The 15897-nt window shown below is 40.5% G+C and overlaps 1 protein-coding gene across 8 annotated transcripts in view; it reads right to left on the bottom strand.

Moving 5' to 3' along the window:
- DZIP3 (DAZ interacting zinc finger protein 3) overlaps positions 1-15897 on the bottom strand; it is a 175845-nt gene that overhangs the window by 24716 nt on the left and 135232 nt on the right. For 7 of the 8 annotated variants that reach the window (XR_007908893.2, XR_011388351.1, XR_011388348.1 and 4 more), the window contains 2 exons: positions 12843-12948; positions 1941-2110 (listed from right to left, as the gene is read on the bottom strand). The gene's annotated coding sequence lies outside the window, so the exon portion shown is untranslated. The remainder of the gene's footprint in view (positions 1-1940; positions 2111-12842; positions 12949-15897) is intronic. The other variant, XR_011388347.1, reaches the window with a different exon arrangement.

Below are 15897 nucleotides of genomic sequence, written 5' to 3'. Positions count from 1 at the left end.
AACAAAAGGATTTTAATTATTCAATACATATTCTTCATTACCATATTTTGTTTTCTAAGGATTGAAATAGCAGTGAAAGAGTGCTTATATCAACAAATGAACCATTCTTTTTGTTTATTTTCCCATCCCAAGTAGTGTTCTCCTTTTGACATCTAAATTGCCTGCTTTTCAGCTATCCTGCTGCATTCGAAACAACCCTTTATATATTTGCATTGAAGTGTCTCATTCAAAATTTATCACAATACCTTAAAATACTTTCCATTCAGATATGCACATTGAGTTGCTTATTCAGATTCCTATCTAATATATAGTAACTATTAATTTTTAATAGAAGCACATTTTCTTCAGCCTGCTCCCAACAATGGTGTTACAAGCTGAATTTTGTCATCTCAAAATTCACATGTTGAAGCCCTAACTCCCAGTACCTCAGAATCTGATTGTATTTGAAGATAGGATCTTTAAACAGGTTACTAATGTCAAATAGGGTATAAGGGTGGGTCCTAGTTAGATATGACTTGTGTGATGTAAGACTAGGTTAGACACAGACATCACACAAAGGGGACCCATGTGAAGACAGGAAAAGGCAGCCATGTACAAGCCAAGGAGAGAGGTCGTGAAAGACATCAACCTTGCAACTCTTTGATTTCCAAATTCCAGCCTGAATAACTATGAGATAAAACATTTATGTTATTTAAGCCATATTGTCTTGCTACAGCAGCCCTAGAAACTATACAGTAGGTTGAATAATGCTATTGATAAATAGAAACAGATGATACTTATGACTTAGAGTCAAGACCAAGAATGGAACTAAATACAGGCCCAAAATCAATGTGCAAATTCAAAACCTGGAAACAGACTGAGAAGGAGAGCAAATAACCTTATAAATATTTCCCTTCTCCTGCATTTGTCTGCTGTCCTTCTTAATGACTCTGAGGAATCTCTACATATTAAGAAAAACACTTAGCTGAGAGAAGTGGAGAAGCACAAAACTAATTGAAGAAAGCCTGGTGTTATGAAGGGAGTCCTGACACATACAACAAAAAGTTAATTTTTAAGGTAGGCCAAGAGCAACACAAGAAAAACTAACAATCAATCAGCTTGATATTTGTGATTTCCAACATGACATAAGGAAGTTTCTTATTAAAAATCCAAATTAAGCAATATACAAGCATAGATTGAAGAGTTCAGAATTAAAGATGTAATTAGACACTCCTGTTCTTTATAATACATGTATTAAAAAAAAAAAGAACAATGCAATTTAGCAACACTTTCTGGAAATAGAAAGTGTGAAATGATGTGTTTGGAGTTGAGTATTTATTAACTCTCTCAGTCTTAGAAGTATACGAGGATAAGGGGTCGGTGCTGTGGCATATAGGGTAAAGCTGCTGCCTACAGTGCTGGCATCCCATATGGGCACCAGTTCAAGTCTCAGCTGCTCCACTTCTGATCCAGCTCTCTGCTATGGCCTGGGAAAGCAATAGAAGATGGCCCAAGTCCTTGCCCCTGCACCCACGTGGGAGACCCAGAAGAAGCTCCTGGCTCCCTGCTTTGGATCGGCTTAGCTCTGGCTATTGCGGCCAACTGGGGAATGAATCAGCAGATGGAAGACCTCTCTCTCTCTTTCTCTCTCTCTCTCTCTCTCTCTCTCTATATATATATATATATATATATCTGCCTCTCCTTTCTCTGTGTAATGTTTCAAATAAATAAATAAATCTTTAAAAAAAAGAAGTATACAAGGATAAGATAAATTTTTGAGGCTTCATCTTCCAACCAAATGAACCACTTTGACATTGCAAAACAGTTCATGTTTTCAACTTCAAAATAAGGTAATTCAACCCCAACAGCCTATTAACCAGGATTATTGAAATTTGACTCAGAAGAGAATGATAATGTAATGATATTATTTAGGAATAGATAAAATAATAATTAATACTTACTAAATGTTGTGCACAATATGCCATGATAATTTTGTACATTTAGGGAATTTAATCTTCATCATAGACCTTGAACCACTATTTGCCCATTTTTAAAGAAGAAGACAACAAGATCTTGAAAAGAAAGTAACCTCTTATTTCATGGCTAGGAGAGTGGGAAGTGTTGTTGCATTCTGAAACAGAATCAAAAGTGATTGTGAGATTGAAGGACAGTGAGGGAAATGTGAGGCTTTCCTTGAAGAGGACATTTGTGTGTGTGTGAATCTGATATACTGCGAGTGAAAAGATTTTTTTGTTTTTAATGTTTATTATTTATTTTCATCTACTTGGAAGGCAGAGTGGCAGACAGACAGAGACAGAGAAGCCTTCCATCTGCTGGCTCATTCGCCACATGCCTGCAACAGCCAGAGCTGGGTCATGCCAAAGACAAGAGTCTCAGACTCAATTGCTATCTTCCAAGTAGGTGGAAGTGGCCCAGGAATTTGAGCCATCATCTGTTGTCTCCCAGGATGCATCAGTAGCAAACTGGGTCTGAAGCAGTGTACCCAAAGCTTATCGCTAGTGTTTGAACTGGTGCTCAAATATGAGTTTCCCAAGCTACAGCTTAACTAACTATGCTTCCACGTCCACCATAAGTAAAATTTATCAGAGAAAAGAGTATATAGAAAAATTGGAAAGATGTGTGGAATAAAAAAATGGGATACACCTCCTTTGCTTCACTATCTCCCAACCTCCTTGTAAATCTCCAATTTATTCAAAGTTATGAGAGACTTCAGAGTTCCTGCAGGAGATCCTCAATGTCAAACTATTGCCCAAGAATAGAAATACGCATATTTAAGAGCATGGTAACCTTGAGAATGTAAGATTTTCTCTTACAAGGAATACAATTCATCAGGGCTTCTCTACAAACTCTATTGATTTTATATGATGCAACTTTGCCAAATTCTCTTATGAATCCAAGTAATCTTAGTGGAGTCTTTTGGTTTTGTATATAAAGAATCATGTCATCTGAAAACAGGGATATTTGACTTCCAGCTTTCCAATTTGTATCCCTTGGATTCATTTTCTTGCCTGATAGCTCTGGCTAAAACTTCCAGTACTATACTGTATAACATAATTTCAGTCTGTGTATATCTTTATTGGTGATGTGTTTCTTATACTCGGCTTGGGTTTTATTTTTAATCAAGTCAAGGTTGGGTTTTATTTTTAATCAAGTCAGTCAGTTTGTGTCTTTTGATTGGATAATTTAATCCATTTACATTCAGGTTTATTATTAAATGAATAATAACATTATTATTAATTAATTATTAATTATAATTAAATTAAATTATGAATTATAAACTATAAATTGAATTAAATTATAATTAAATGAATTAAATTATAAAATGGTCCTGTCATTTTTTCATAAGTATTCCTACAGTTTGTTTTGAATCTCCTTTGTTCTTTTATAGGAGATCTTCTGTCTTCACATTCTTACATATGCTAAGTTTCTTTATTTCTGTGTGAAATACATACTTAATTATATGTAAGGCCAGCCTGATGGTGACAAACTCTTTTAATTTTTCCTTATCTTAAAAAGTCTTTATATCTCCTTCATTTATGAATGAGAGCCTTGCCTGGTAAAGTATTCTGGGTTGGCAGTTCTTTTTTCTTTTAGAATTTGGATTATTGGGGCCGGTGCTGTGGCGCAGCGGGTTAACGCCCTGGCCTGAAGCGCCAGCATCCTATATGGGCGCCAGTTCTAGTCCCAGCTCTTCCTCTTCCAATCCAGCTCTCTGCTGTGGCCTGGGATAGCAGTGGAGGATGGTCCAAGTCCTTGGGCCCCTGCACCCATGTGGGGGACCCGAAGGAAGCTCCTGGCTCCTGGCTTCGGATAGGCACAGCTCCGGCTGTCGCGGCCAATTGGGGAGTGAACCAGCGGATGGAAGACTTCTCTCTCTCTGTCTCTCTCTGCCTCTCTGTGTGTAACTCTGACTTTCAAATAATAGCTAAATCTTAAAAAAAAAGATTGTGGATTATTACTTTCTGTTTTCTTGCAGTCTTTATGGTTTCTGTTGAAAATTCTGCTGTCAGTCTGATAGGCGTTCCTTTAAAGGTGATCTGGCGTTTCTATTTTGCAAAGTTTAGGATGGTCTCTTCATGTTTCACTTTTCAAAGTTGGACTACATTGTCTCAGGATGAGGATCTTTTTTCATCATGTCTATTTGGGGTTCTACATGTTTCCTACATTTGGATGTTTACAAGTTTCTTCAAATTGGGGAAACTTTCTGCCACTGTTTCACTGAATAGGTTTTCTAAGCCATTGTTTTTGGTTTTTTTCTATACTATCTTTTTTTTTTCCTTTCTTTTTTTGGACAGGCAGAGTGGACAGTGAGAGAGAGAGACAGAGAGAAAGGTCTTCCTTTACCGTTGGTTCACCCTCCAATGGCCGCTATGGCCAGCACACAGCGCCAATCTGAAGCCAGGAGCCAGGTGCTTCTCCTGGTCTCCCATGCAGGTGCAGGGCCCAAGGACTTGGGCCATCCTCCACTGCACTCCAGGGCCACAACAGAGAACTGGACTGGAAGAGGGACAACCGGGACAGAATCTGGGTTGCCGGCGCTGCAGGCAGAGGATTAGCCTATTGAACAGCGGCACCAGCCTCTATACTTTCTTAACTCCTAATTCATGTATTTTTTTGCTTGCTGGTATTCCAAGGATCTCAAGCACTTTATTCAGTCTTTCCATTTTTTTTTCTCTCTCTCTCTGTTTTTGATCAGTTATTTCCAAAGAACTCTTCTCGATTTCTTATTCATTCTTCTGCCTCATCTAGTCTGTTATTAAGACTTTCCATTGTATTTTTTGTTTGAATTCTTGAATATTTATTTTTAACTTCCATGAGCAGTAAATCTGATTTTCAGTGTTTGGAAAATACAAAACTGTGGATGACAAAAGACTTTAAATAGCCATGTTTAAATTTAGAAACTCATTAACCAACAAGAAGAGGCACTTGCTTACTCCACACAGTATTTTTGAAAGCACCTGTAGGATTTTATAAAACATTTGTCTTTTTTAGGCCTCTGGGTCTTTCTCATTAAGATAACTATCATGTCTGTTAACAACACAACAAAGGCCGGTGCCGCGCCTCACTAGGCTAATCTTCCGCCTGCGGTGCCAGCACACTAGTCCCGGTTGGGGCACCGGATTCTGTCCCGGTTGCTCCTCTTCCAGTCCCACTCTCTGCTGTGGCCTGGGAAGGCAGTGGAGGATGGCCCACGTCCTTGGGCCTTGCACCTGCATGGGAGACCAGGAGGAAGCACCTGGCTCCTGGCTTCGGATTGGCACTGTGGCTGGCCGCAACGCGCCGGCCATAGTGGTCACTTGGGGGATGAACCAACGGAAAAAGGAAGTCCTTTCTCTCTGTCTCTCTGTCTCTCTCACTGTCTAACTCTGCCTGTCAAAAAATAAAAATAAGAAAACACAACAAAATCATCAGTCTTTTCTAATATTTGGACATTTGTATCAGTAGCATTTTACAATATCATAACTTAAAATTTAGCACCATTTTACATCTTGACTGTGCATTTAATATAATCCAAATAGCCTTATTAGTTGGTATCTCTACAAGATGAGAGATATATCCTTTGATATTTCCAGGGACCCAACTGGAAATATCAAAGTCCAAAGAATTTGAAAGTTTGATTTTTTGAATGGCTGCCAAAGATTGCAAAAAGGTTTTAAACTATCTGGTAGAAACAGGATCTCTTAGCATCATGACAAAATATAGACCAGATTTGATCACTGTTACAAAGTAATAACTCAAGTGCTTTAGAATGAGTATATATTCAAACAAACCATAACTCTTTTTAAAAACTCAGCTGTTTTTAAACAATCAGAACTTAACAGACATTAAGAGGACACAATAGATTACTTCAACAGAACACAAAATCTATGTCCCTTAATTCATCTCAAATATTGGAAATAAAACCTTAAATATAAGCACACATTGAGTCATCCCATAAATTGGGAAAATTTTAACAAAGTAGGGAAGAGAAAATAGCTTACTAGAGAGCTGTCTAGAAAACTGACATTTCTAATATTTCTGCTCGGTTTTTCTTCAATACCTCTATCTCTTTGCTGAAATTTTTGTCCACATCATGCACGTAATTCCTAATTTCATTTAACTGTTTCCTCTGTGTTTTTGGGTAACCTTACAATCATTCTTTTGAATTCTCTTTCAGGCATTTAATCCCTCTCCCCATCTTCACAGTACAATATTAATTATTTTGGTTCTGTTGGAGGAGACATGGCCTCATTATTCATGGTTTGTGTGTGTGTGTGTGTGTGTGTTTCTACATTGATTTTTATTCATTTGGGAATCTTTTGATTGAAGGTTGTATTCCTTGGAAATGCACCTCTTGAGTTTGGTGGACTGCCTGATGTTTAGTTCTAGTAGTGTGTTTTGGGTGGAGCCAAGCAGCTATGGCCACTGTTTGTGGGTGGGGCAAGAGTCTAGATTGACACCCAAGTTGGGTGTGGTGGAGCACTTCGGCTACACTCAATGCAGGGAGAGGATGTTGGGGTTGGCTATTGTGTTTATAGTTCCAACTCTTCTGTGTGCCATGATGAATTCACATGGTGACTTCCAAGCTTATTCACAACTTAGAGTGAGCTCACAGTGCCTGCACACCCAAGCCACCCAGGCAAATGCACCATACAGAGTACGAACTCACTCTGCAGTGCATCTCCAAACCTTCACAAGATCTGTCTCCAATGTGCATTCAACTCTGAATTTCTAGCCAGACTGAGCAGATGTACAGTAACCCAACTGTAACTCATGACCCCTCTTAGCTCTGTGGCATATGCCCAAAACTCTCAGAGTAACAGGGTACAGGGGAACCTCTCTCTACCCTGGAAGCTGTCTTAATTCCTGCGGCCTCTGGCATCATTGGAACTGTCAGCTGTTCCCCAGTTCAGGACACAGTTCAGCTGCAGCTCTACCTCAGCAGATTTATCTTGGCATTTTATTGGGAGGAAGACAACCTGATCTCACTTCACAGAGCAAAGTAGTTGCCCAGATACCCACCATCTTATCAGGGCAGACTCAAAGCCTGTAGGGACCATGGAATTCTCCCTCAGTCAAAGCCAGTAGTGTTGGGAGCTGTGGCAGGCTCCTCTCACCTTCTCCTGGGAAGATACAACTTCCCAGCCCAGAGCCAGACAGGTAGATGTTAGAGAAATTGGTGGTGGTGTGTCTGTCTTCTCTCCTCACTGCTCCATGGAGTATGTTCCATTCTGTCTGTTCTCTACTGAAAAATTCTCTCAATAAGTACCCTGGGAATGGAGGCCTTCCTTTGTTTTTCTAGTATCTGTCTGTGGCTGAGCTTAGTGCAGCTTTTCACTATGAAGCCATCTTGGATAAAGCTCCTTAATAATTTCTTAACCAAATGAGTTAAATATAAGTGAAATGTTTTCTCTCCTACCCAACTTGGCTATTTTCTAATGGAAGTTTCTGTTGGAGATGGGCTGCTTCTTGCTCTGGGCCTACAGCAGGCTAAGTTGTATTCATCTTCATGCCACATCAAGGTCATTTCCATAGGGGAAACTCTGCTCCACTTTTTCATCATAGACCTTAACAAATGATAAATATGTAGTTGTTTCTGTGACTCATCATTAAATACTAATCCTTTTCACTCTAACTATATAATAATATTCATAAGGACAGTGTTAACATTTTATTGATGGCCCAATGCCTGGCCCTTAAGTTAATGTCATTCAATATTTGTTTAGCTAAATAACTATAAAAAGTTATTTCAATTTATATTGAAAATTATGACAACTATTCTGAAAATGTGAAGGGTGTTAAATAGTAATTGCTAAAAAAATCCCAGGAAAACCTGTTTTTGTTTCTTCAAATGATGACCTTAAATTTGAATGTAGGCTTTCAAACATTATCTCACCCTCAAGAATGGGCCCAAATATCTAAATTTGAGGAAGTTTTTGTTGTGCAACAATTCATGACACAGATAGCAGCTACATCAAAAATGTCAAATAGAATTTTCTGTTCCTCAAGTACTAGTCCCTGGTATAACTAATGAAATCCCTTAGGAAGAAAACAAAAGGAAAGGATAATGTGTAACCCTTTGTCCTTTATCTAGAAAAACAGAATATAAAATGAAAAATGAGTACCAAGTAATTCAAATCTGGAATAAGCGTTTTATCTTGGTTGAGTTAAATGCTTGGAAGAAAGGCTCCATATATGACAGTCCTCCCTGGCCTAGACTGAAGAACTATAACAATTTGAATGTGAAATTAGTTATGGTTAAATGTGAACAGTACATTTAACTTTTCTCAAATATCATGCAGGTCAAACTCTTTCATCAAAATCTGCAAATTTTAAAATATTAGACATTCTTCCTATGTCCTAATCTTTCTTCTTTAGGTGCTTTTTCCCAGGGTCTGATCAACTCCTGACTTCCTGGGTTCTGACTCCCAGTCCAGGGGGTCATGCTTGGAACTTGACCTTCATGGAAAAGCTCTTGGAAAGAAGGGTTACAGTTAACTTCTAGTTTTTTCAGTTGTTGAACCACATATCACCCAGATCTCCAATCCTAGCAGAAAACTTCTATGTCAGACTGCATAAAGAGCAGTTGACCAAGTCCTTGCCAACAGAGTGACAGTTTCCAAAACATTTTGAGCTGTTGCAAAATTTATGTAATCAAACCTATTGTTTTTTCTTGTATAGAATATGAGGTCAATGAGAATTCAGAGAATCAACAGAAAAGAAAGATTGTCAAGATTAAGGAAGGTTCACATCATGGAGCTTTTTTCAAATTTAATGCCAATAAGGAGTGCTGAGCTCACATCACCAGTGACTTAGTTGGTTCCAGAAAGCTTCAATAAAGGCCAGTGATTTAAATTCATACCTAGATTTTGTGCCAGAAATTCTTAATTTCATAGAGAAATGTCAATAGGAAAAGGGAGGGGGCCCTATTGGTAGAACTATCTCCTAGATGCCAATCTATGGGCGCAACTCCCAGGTTTGTGCTTGGGACAATAAATCATAGTCTTTCTATTTGTGAACACAGCTTTGAAGCTTCAGAAAAAGCTCAGAGCACTTAGCCAAAGCTTGGCGTCAAGGAGACAAAATAACAACAATGGAGACTGATTGCAGAGGAAGATGTCAGTGAATGTATCATCCATAAGGAGTGTCTCTGGGGAGATGAGCTGTGAAAAATTGAATATTGAAACTAGCAGTTGTCAGATTCTTTTCCCAAAACTCTGCATGCTCCTGTTTAGTTTTATAATAAATAACAATTACTCAGTAGGAGAGGAGAGACTCAACATCTATCACTAGACATCTGGTTTAAAAACAGCTATTTGGAAAAGAATCTGTGAAACTGAATCTGTGCAATGTCCATTCACCAGTATTCTCACACAGTTTTGTATCCAGGGAAAGCAATTGCTTTGCTATTTATTGTATTTTTACATTCATGACATTGCATCAGTTTTTGGCTATATAATATACCTGACTTCACTTTTTGTGTGGTCAATGATCCATTGTTATATGAATGTACCTAAAATTTGCGAAGATAATATCTGATCCCACCTTCTATATTTATTTTGGGCTTATATAAGTAAGATATCATGCAAATTACAAAGCTGTGGAACACAGAGACTTGGGTTCTACTCTCAGCTCTATGCCTACAAGACTGTTTATTTGTGATCACAATGATCATAGATTAAACCACAATGGTTAGGGCCAGCACTGTGGCCGGTAATGCCGTTGCCTGCTATCCCATATGGGCATCCACGCTGCTCCACTTCCAATCCAGTTCTCTGTGGTGGCCTGGGAAAGCAGTAGAAAATGGCCCAAGACCTTGGGCCCCTGCACCAGTGCGAGAGACCTGGTAGAAGCTCCTGGCTCCCAGGTTTTGATTGGCGCAGTGGATGGAAGACCTCTCTCTCTCTCTGCCTCTCTGTAACTCTGCCTTTCAAATAAATTAATTAATTAAAAAAACCCACATTGTTGGTTGTTTATAAGTGAGAAAGTACAGTTGGATAATCTCCAAAGGCCTTGCTAGTTCTAACACTCTGAAATTGACTTTAGGATGACAGCTGAAGCGCACACTCACAGGGCCTCATGATCAAGTTTGCAATCCTATAATGATACACGGATCATTAGGGAGCAGAGAATTAGCAAGGTTTCTTGGAAATTTCACCATACGTACTTCAGAGGAGAGGGTTAACAGAGACCTCTGTATTTTTTCTGCCTAATATTCCAGAGAAAATTTTTATTTCTCGGGGCAAGAAAGAAAGTTTTTGAGAATATTTTCAAAACAGTAGGGATCTCTCCTTTTCCTCTCTCTCAGGAGGCCCCACTGGGTAAGAAATATCTGAAAAGGTTTGGGAATGCTGACAAGGACTGCTTCTCACAGCACTAACGGAATGGTGGATCCAGGAAATTTGCTGAGAACAAGATGGGGTTCAACATTGAGCCATCTGGAGAAACTTTGGAAATGTTACGTTCTTTCACTTTGGAATAGTTGCATGCATTTAAAAACATACTTTTGGGGCCAGCATTTCATGCAGCAATTAATATGCTGCTTAGGGTGCCTGTATCCCCCAAACCACAATGCCTGTTTTGAGTTTAAGCTACTCTGGTTTCAATCCAGTTTCCTACTAATGCAGACCTGGGAGGCAGCACACAATGGCTCAAGTACTTTGGTCTCTGCTACCCATAGGGGAGACCTGGGTTGAACTGTAGACTCTTGATTTGGCCTGGCTCAGTCCCATCCTTGCAGGCATTTGGAGAGAAAGCTAGCAGATGAAAGATATCTCTCTTTCTCTCTCTCACTCTTTCTCTCTCCATCCCCCCAATCTCTCTCTCTAAAGTAAAATGAAAATAATTTTTTAAAAATTAAAAACACACTTGTCATCTATGTGCTGACCCTTTACTGACTACTGCAGTCTGTTTTCACCAGTTGTTCTTTGAAAACATAAACTCAGGGCCGGTGCTGTGGCGCAGCGGGTTAAAGCCCTGGCCTGAAGCGCTGGCATCCCATATGGGTGCCAGTTCAAGACCTGGCTGCTGCACTTCCTAACCAGCTCTCTGCTATGGCCTGAGAAAGCAGTGGTTGATGGCCCAAGTCCTTGGGCCCCCACACCGGTGTGGGAGACCCAGAAGAAGCTCCTGGCTTCGGATTGGCACAGCTCTGGCTGTTGCGGCCAACTGGGGAGTGGACCATCGGATGGAAGACCTCTCACTCTGCTTCTCCTTCTATCTGTGTAACTCTAACTTTCAAATAATAAATGAAACAAATCTTTTTTTAAAAAAAGAAAACATAAACTGTACTATAACCATTAAACTTCTGACATGATAATCTCAAAATCCTTTAAAGTTAGTTTGACAGCAATATTCAGCTTCTGGTTTTCTTTTTTTAAAGATTTATTTATTTATTTGAAAGGCAGAGCCACAGAGAGGCAGAGGCAGAGAGAGAGAGAGAGAGAGAGAGAGAGAGAGAGAGAGAGAGAGAGAGATCTTCTGTCCGCTGGCTCACTTTCCAGACAGCCCCAATGGCTGGAGCTGCACAGATTCGAAGACAGGAGCCAGGAGCTTCCTCCAGGTCTCCCACATGGGTGCAGGGGTCCAAGGTCCTGGGCCACCTTCCACTGCCCTCCCAGGCCATAGCAGGATCGAAAGTGGAGCAGCCAGGACCTGGACCGGTGCCCACAGGGGATGCCTGTGCTGTAGGCAGCAGCTTTACCCACTACGCCACAGCGTCAACACTTGACTTTCTTTTAAAAGTAGTGTTATATTGCTGTATCAGTTAGTTATTTCTGAATAATATACCATGCCCAAACTTAGTTTTTAAAAATATTGATTTATTATATCCCATGATTCTGTGGGTTGATAAGATTCCTCTGCTGGTCTCACCAACACTCCCATGTGGGTACATTCAGCTGAAGAGTTGTCTGGCCATGGAAGGCCCATCATGCCTTCACTGATACATCTAGCAATTGTTTCTAGCTATTGGAAGGGCCTTAGTCCTCTAGCCTCTGATCCTCCATTAATCTAGGCTGGTTTCCTTATATGGTGGCTTGACAGCAACAATACTTATTATCTCGTCTCAAAAGTTGTACAACTTGGGGCCGGCACTGTGGCATAATAAAGCCACCGCCTGCAATGCTGGCATCCCATATGGGTGCTGGGTCAAGTCCAGGCTGCTTCAATTCCATTCCAGTTTTCTGCTATGGCCTGAGAAAGCAGTGGAAGATGGCCCAAGTCCTTGGGTCCCTGCACCCGTGTGGGAGACCCAGAAGAAACTCCTGGCTTCAGATTGGCACAGCTCTGGCCGTTGCGGCCAATTGGGGAATGAATCAGCAGATGGAAGACCTCTCTCTCTCTCTCTCTGCCTCTTCTCTCTCTGTGTAATTCTTTCAAGTAAATAAATAAATCTCAAAAAAAAAAAAAAGTTGCACAACTTTACTTCTGCTATAAACATTGGTGAAAGTGAACCACAAACTAGAACACATTCAGAGCTCAGACGCTGTATCTTTATCTGTAGTGCAGCAAAGTCAGAAGGGCGTGTGTGCAAGGACTGGAGGGCTGATTACAGCCAGCTTGCCTCCACCTACCACAGATGTCTTTTAAAAGGAGAAAAAGTGAAACATTTTCAACTATAATATAAATATTTGTGCATGTATCTGATTATTTAGGTATAATTTATTGAAGTGGATCTGCTTAGTCAAAAGATAGATGATAGATAGATAATAGATACCAGTAAACAACTTCACTCCACATAAATTAAGAACAAAAACATATTTCTTTCTCTTCTTTTTCTTGTACCTTCTATTCATCAGTAAACCCAAGGCATGCTCAGCCTTCTACATACAATTGAAATCCATGCAATTCTCACTCCTTACCTGATTGCAATCTGACATGTAGAACTCTGTAACTAACTGCTTGCTGCCTGGTTTCCTGTTCATCCATTTTCTCCCCCACAGGCTCTTCCACGGTGGCCACAGGTAGCTTTTTAAAGCATAAAACATCTCACGTCACTCCTTTGAACATATGCTCCAATGATTTCCTGTCCAATTTATAGTAAGCCCCATAGACTTTATATTGACTTATAAAGTTCTATGTAATCTGTCCGTGGTTGTATGTAATTCTGAGAAGATAACCATACTTCCTTTCCTCCCTCAAGCCCCCTCCTTCCTTCCTTTATTTTTCTTTAATTTTTGCAATAACATATTTTTGATTTAATTCATAATTACAGGTTTAGTGCACCACTAGTCATAATATTCAACAAGTAAAAAGTAGAAAGATCACACAACAAAGAAAATCTCAGCCTTCACCTGTCATTGACTCTTACCATGCTGCTTCAGCCTGGGGTATAAAATTATGTTGAATGCCAACCCAAGGAATGATGAAAATGCTGGTGCCAATGTTGAGTGTGTGAATGATCCTGTGACTGAATAACTAGTCTCTTATAAGTTGAGAGACTTCCAGTGTTGGTCCTACACAATACTAAAGGAAGACATAGCCAGATGAAACTGATAAAGCTGACAGATCATCAAAAATGATTTTAATAGTCAAGGAAAGGGGCCGGCGCCGCGGCTCACTAAGCTAATCCTCCATCTAGCACACCGGGTTCTAGTCCCAGTCGGGGCGCTGGATTCTTTCCTGTTGCCCTCTTCCAGGCCAGCTCTCTGCTGTGGCCCGGGAAGGCAGTGGAGGATGGCCCAAGTGCTTGGGCCCTGCACTGGCATGGGAGACCAGAAGCACCTGGCTCCTGCCTTCGGATCAGCGCGGTACACCGGTCGCAGTGCGCCAGCCGTGGCTGCCATTGGAGAGTGAACTAACGGCAAAAGGATGACCTTTCTCTCTGTCTCTCTCTCTCTCTCTCTCTCTCTCACTGTCCACTCTGCCTGTCCAAAAAAAAAAAAAATAGTCAAGGAAAGGGCCAGCAGCTTGGCGCAGTGGGTTAAAGCCCCAGCCTGCAGAGCTGGCATCCCATATGGGTGCTGGATCAATCCTTGGCTGTTCCACCTCCAATCCAGCTCTCTGCTATGGCCTGGGTAAGAAGTAGATGATGGCCTACTCCTTGGAACCTTGCACCCACGTGGGAGACCTAGAAGAAGCTCCTAGCTCCTGGCTTCGGATCAGCTCAGCTCTGGCCATTGCAGTCATTTTGGGAGTGAATCAGCGGATGGAAGACCTCTCTCTCTCTTTCTCTGGCTCTACCTCTCTCTGTAACTCTTTCAAATAAATAAAGTAAATTTAAAAAAATCAAGATATGTGATTGACAACTCAAAAATAATTCAAATTGACCATTACTACAACAAAAATTTCCCTTCCTGTCTACTTAATTATAGTAAGTAGGTATTTCAAAACTGACAACTATGAAAAAAATCAGAATATAATAAGTTTTATTTATTCATTGGTATGTAAATTACCTGGGAAGGGGAACAGCCCCACCTCTCATTTGAGAAACACATTTTTAAAAATATATTTTTGTGATTATTAATTACTTATCAACATTTGTTATAAATGTTTAATAATTGTAATAATAGTTCAGTGGTACTATGTATGACAGTTGGAGTTAGCCTTTTAGTATAAAACAGACCATGTCATTTTTATATACAAATCACTCTAGTGACTTTCCTTACACACAAAAAAATCCCAAGTATTTGTCATGGCCAACAAAATGCTACCTTCTCTGGCCACAGCCTTTCTCTCTGCTTACCTCATTTCTTATCCTTGTTCACTTCACACTGACCACATCTGTATTCTTGGTGTTCCTCTAAGTTATAGTCACCCTTGCACCTCTGTGTATCCCAAATAGTTACATGGCTCAAACATAGAAAATAATTTTTCAGTATTTTTTCATATAGTTTCCCATTAACTCTCGTCTTTTTAAAAATAATGCTTCTCTTAGTCTTGACTTCAAAATATGTATTTATCTGTTTATTAAAATATCAAGCATCTTCTGCATTTAAACATGTGACCCATGAAAGATAAGACCTGGTCTAATTTGTACAACACTGAATTCTCAGTGTTTAGTAACTGGCCCATGGAGTTAAGCTCTAATGAACAAATGAGTCTGTCTACTAATCTGAGTCAGCTCTCTTTCACTTTCTCTTTTTCTTTACCCCAATCCTTGTCATTGAGAAACAGACGTTGTTTTAATGGGGATCTCTATGGTCCATTCTCAAGGTGTTTGTAGGAGAAATAATTGTTCATCAAAGGACACCTCTGAAAAAGAAGAGTGCGGTGACTGTTCCTCACCACCGCCTGAGAATTAGGCAGGCTGCCCGCAGCTTGCCTTGACCAAGGAGGGGAAAGTGCGCCACCCGCCACTCAGCCTTCCCCAAACCCGGGGGACAATCAGGCACAGTGTGGAGCCCAGTCAAAGCAGGGTCTCACTTTATTGTAAAAGGGAGGTGTATATATAGCTGAGGTACAGAGCGGATGGTACAGAGGGATGAGCTGATGCAGGCAAGGGGTGGGGTGCAATGATGCAAAAGGGTCCTAGCCACTCCTATTATACCACCTTAAGGATACTTAGGCTAAAGTGCCCTGGGGCTGCGGTGTTTGCTACCAGGGATTTGAAACTTAAAGTCAGGTTTTCAAATTCGAGGCAGGCTCAGGAAGTTTCCTCTAGGCCTCTCCGGATTCAGCGTCCCCCACATCAGAGCCACAGGGTGGAAATAGAAGCAAAGGAGGATACCCCCAGCAGAACCAGAAGTCAGACTGCACAGCTCTGGCTGACATAGGTGCTTGTCGTCTTACTAATAGTCTCACTCCCCCTCCAACTCCACCACCACCCTTTGTGGTGTTAACAGAGTCCTGATTTCACTCAAGGTAGTGTTGTGCCCTGTTCTGAAAGTAACTTAATGTTTATACCAATAATTGTGCTTCAGCTCCTCTTAGTCTTCCTTTTCATAGACACCTATGTGCTGGATGAGGTTGTATGGG

Source organism: Oryctolagus cuniculus, chromosome 4 (assembly GCF_964237555.1).
Source record: "Oryctolagus cuniculus chromosome 4, mOryCun1.1, whole genome shotgun sequence".
Lineage (NCBI taxonomy): Eukaryota > Metazoa > Chordata > Mammalia > Lagomorpha > Leporidae > Oryctolagus > Oryctolagus cuniculus.
The sequence above is the reverse complement of the archived record's forward strand: the minus strand, read 5'-3'. Positions and strand labels throughout refer to the sequence as shown.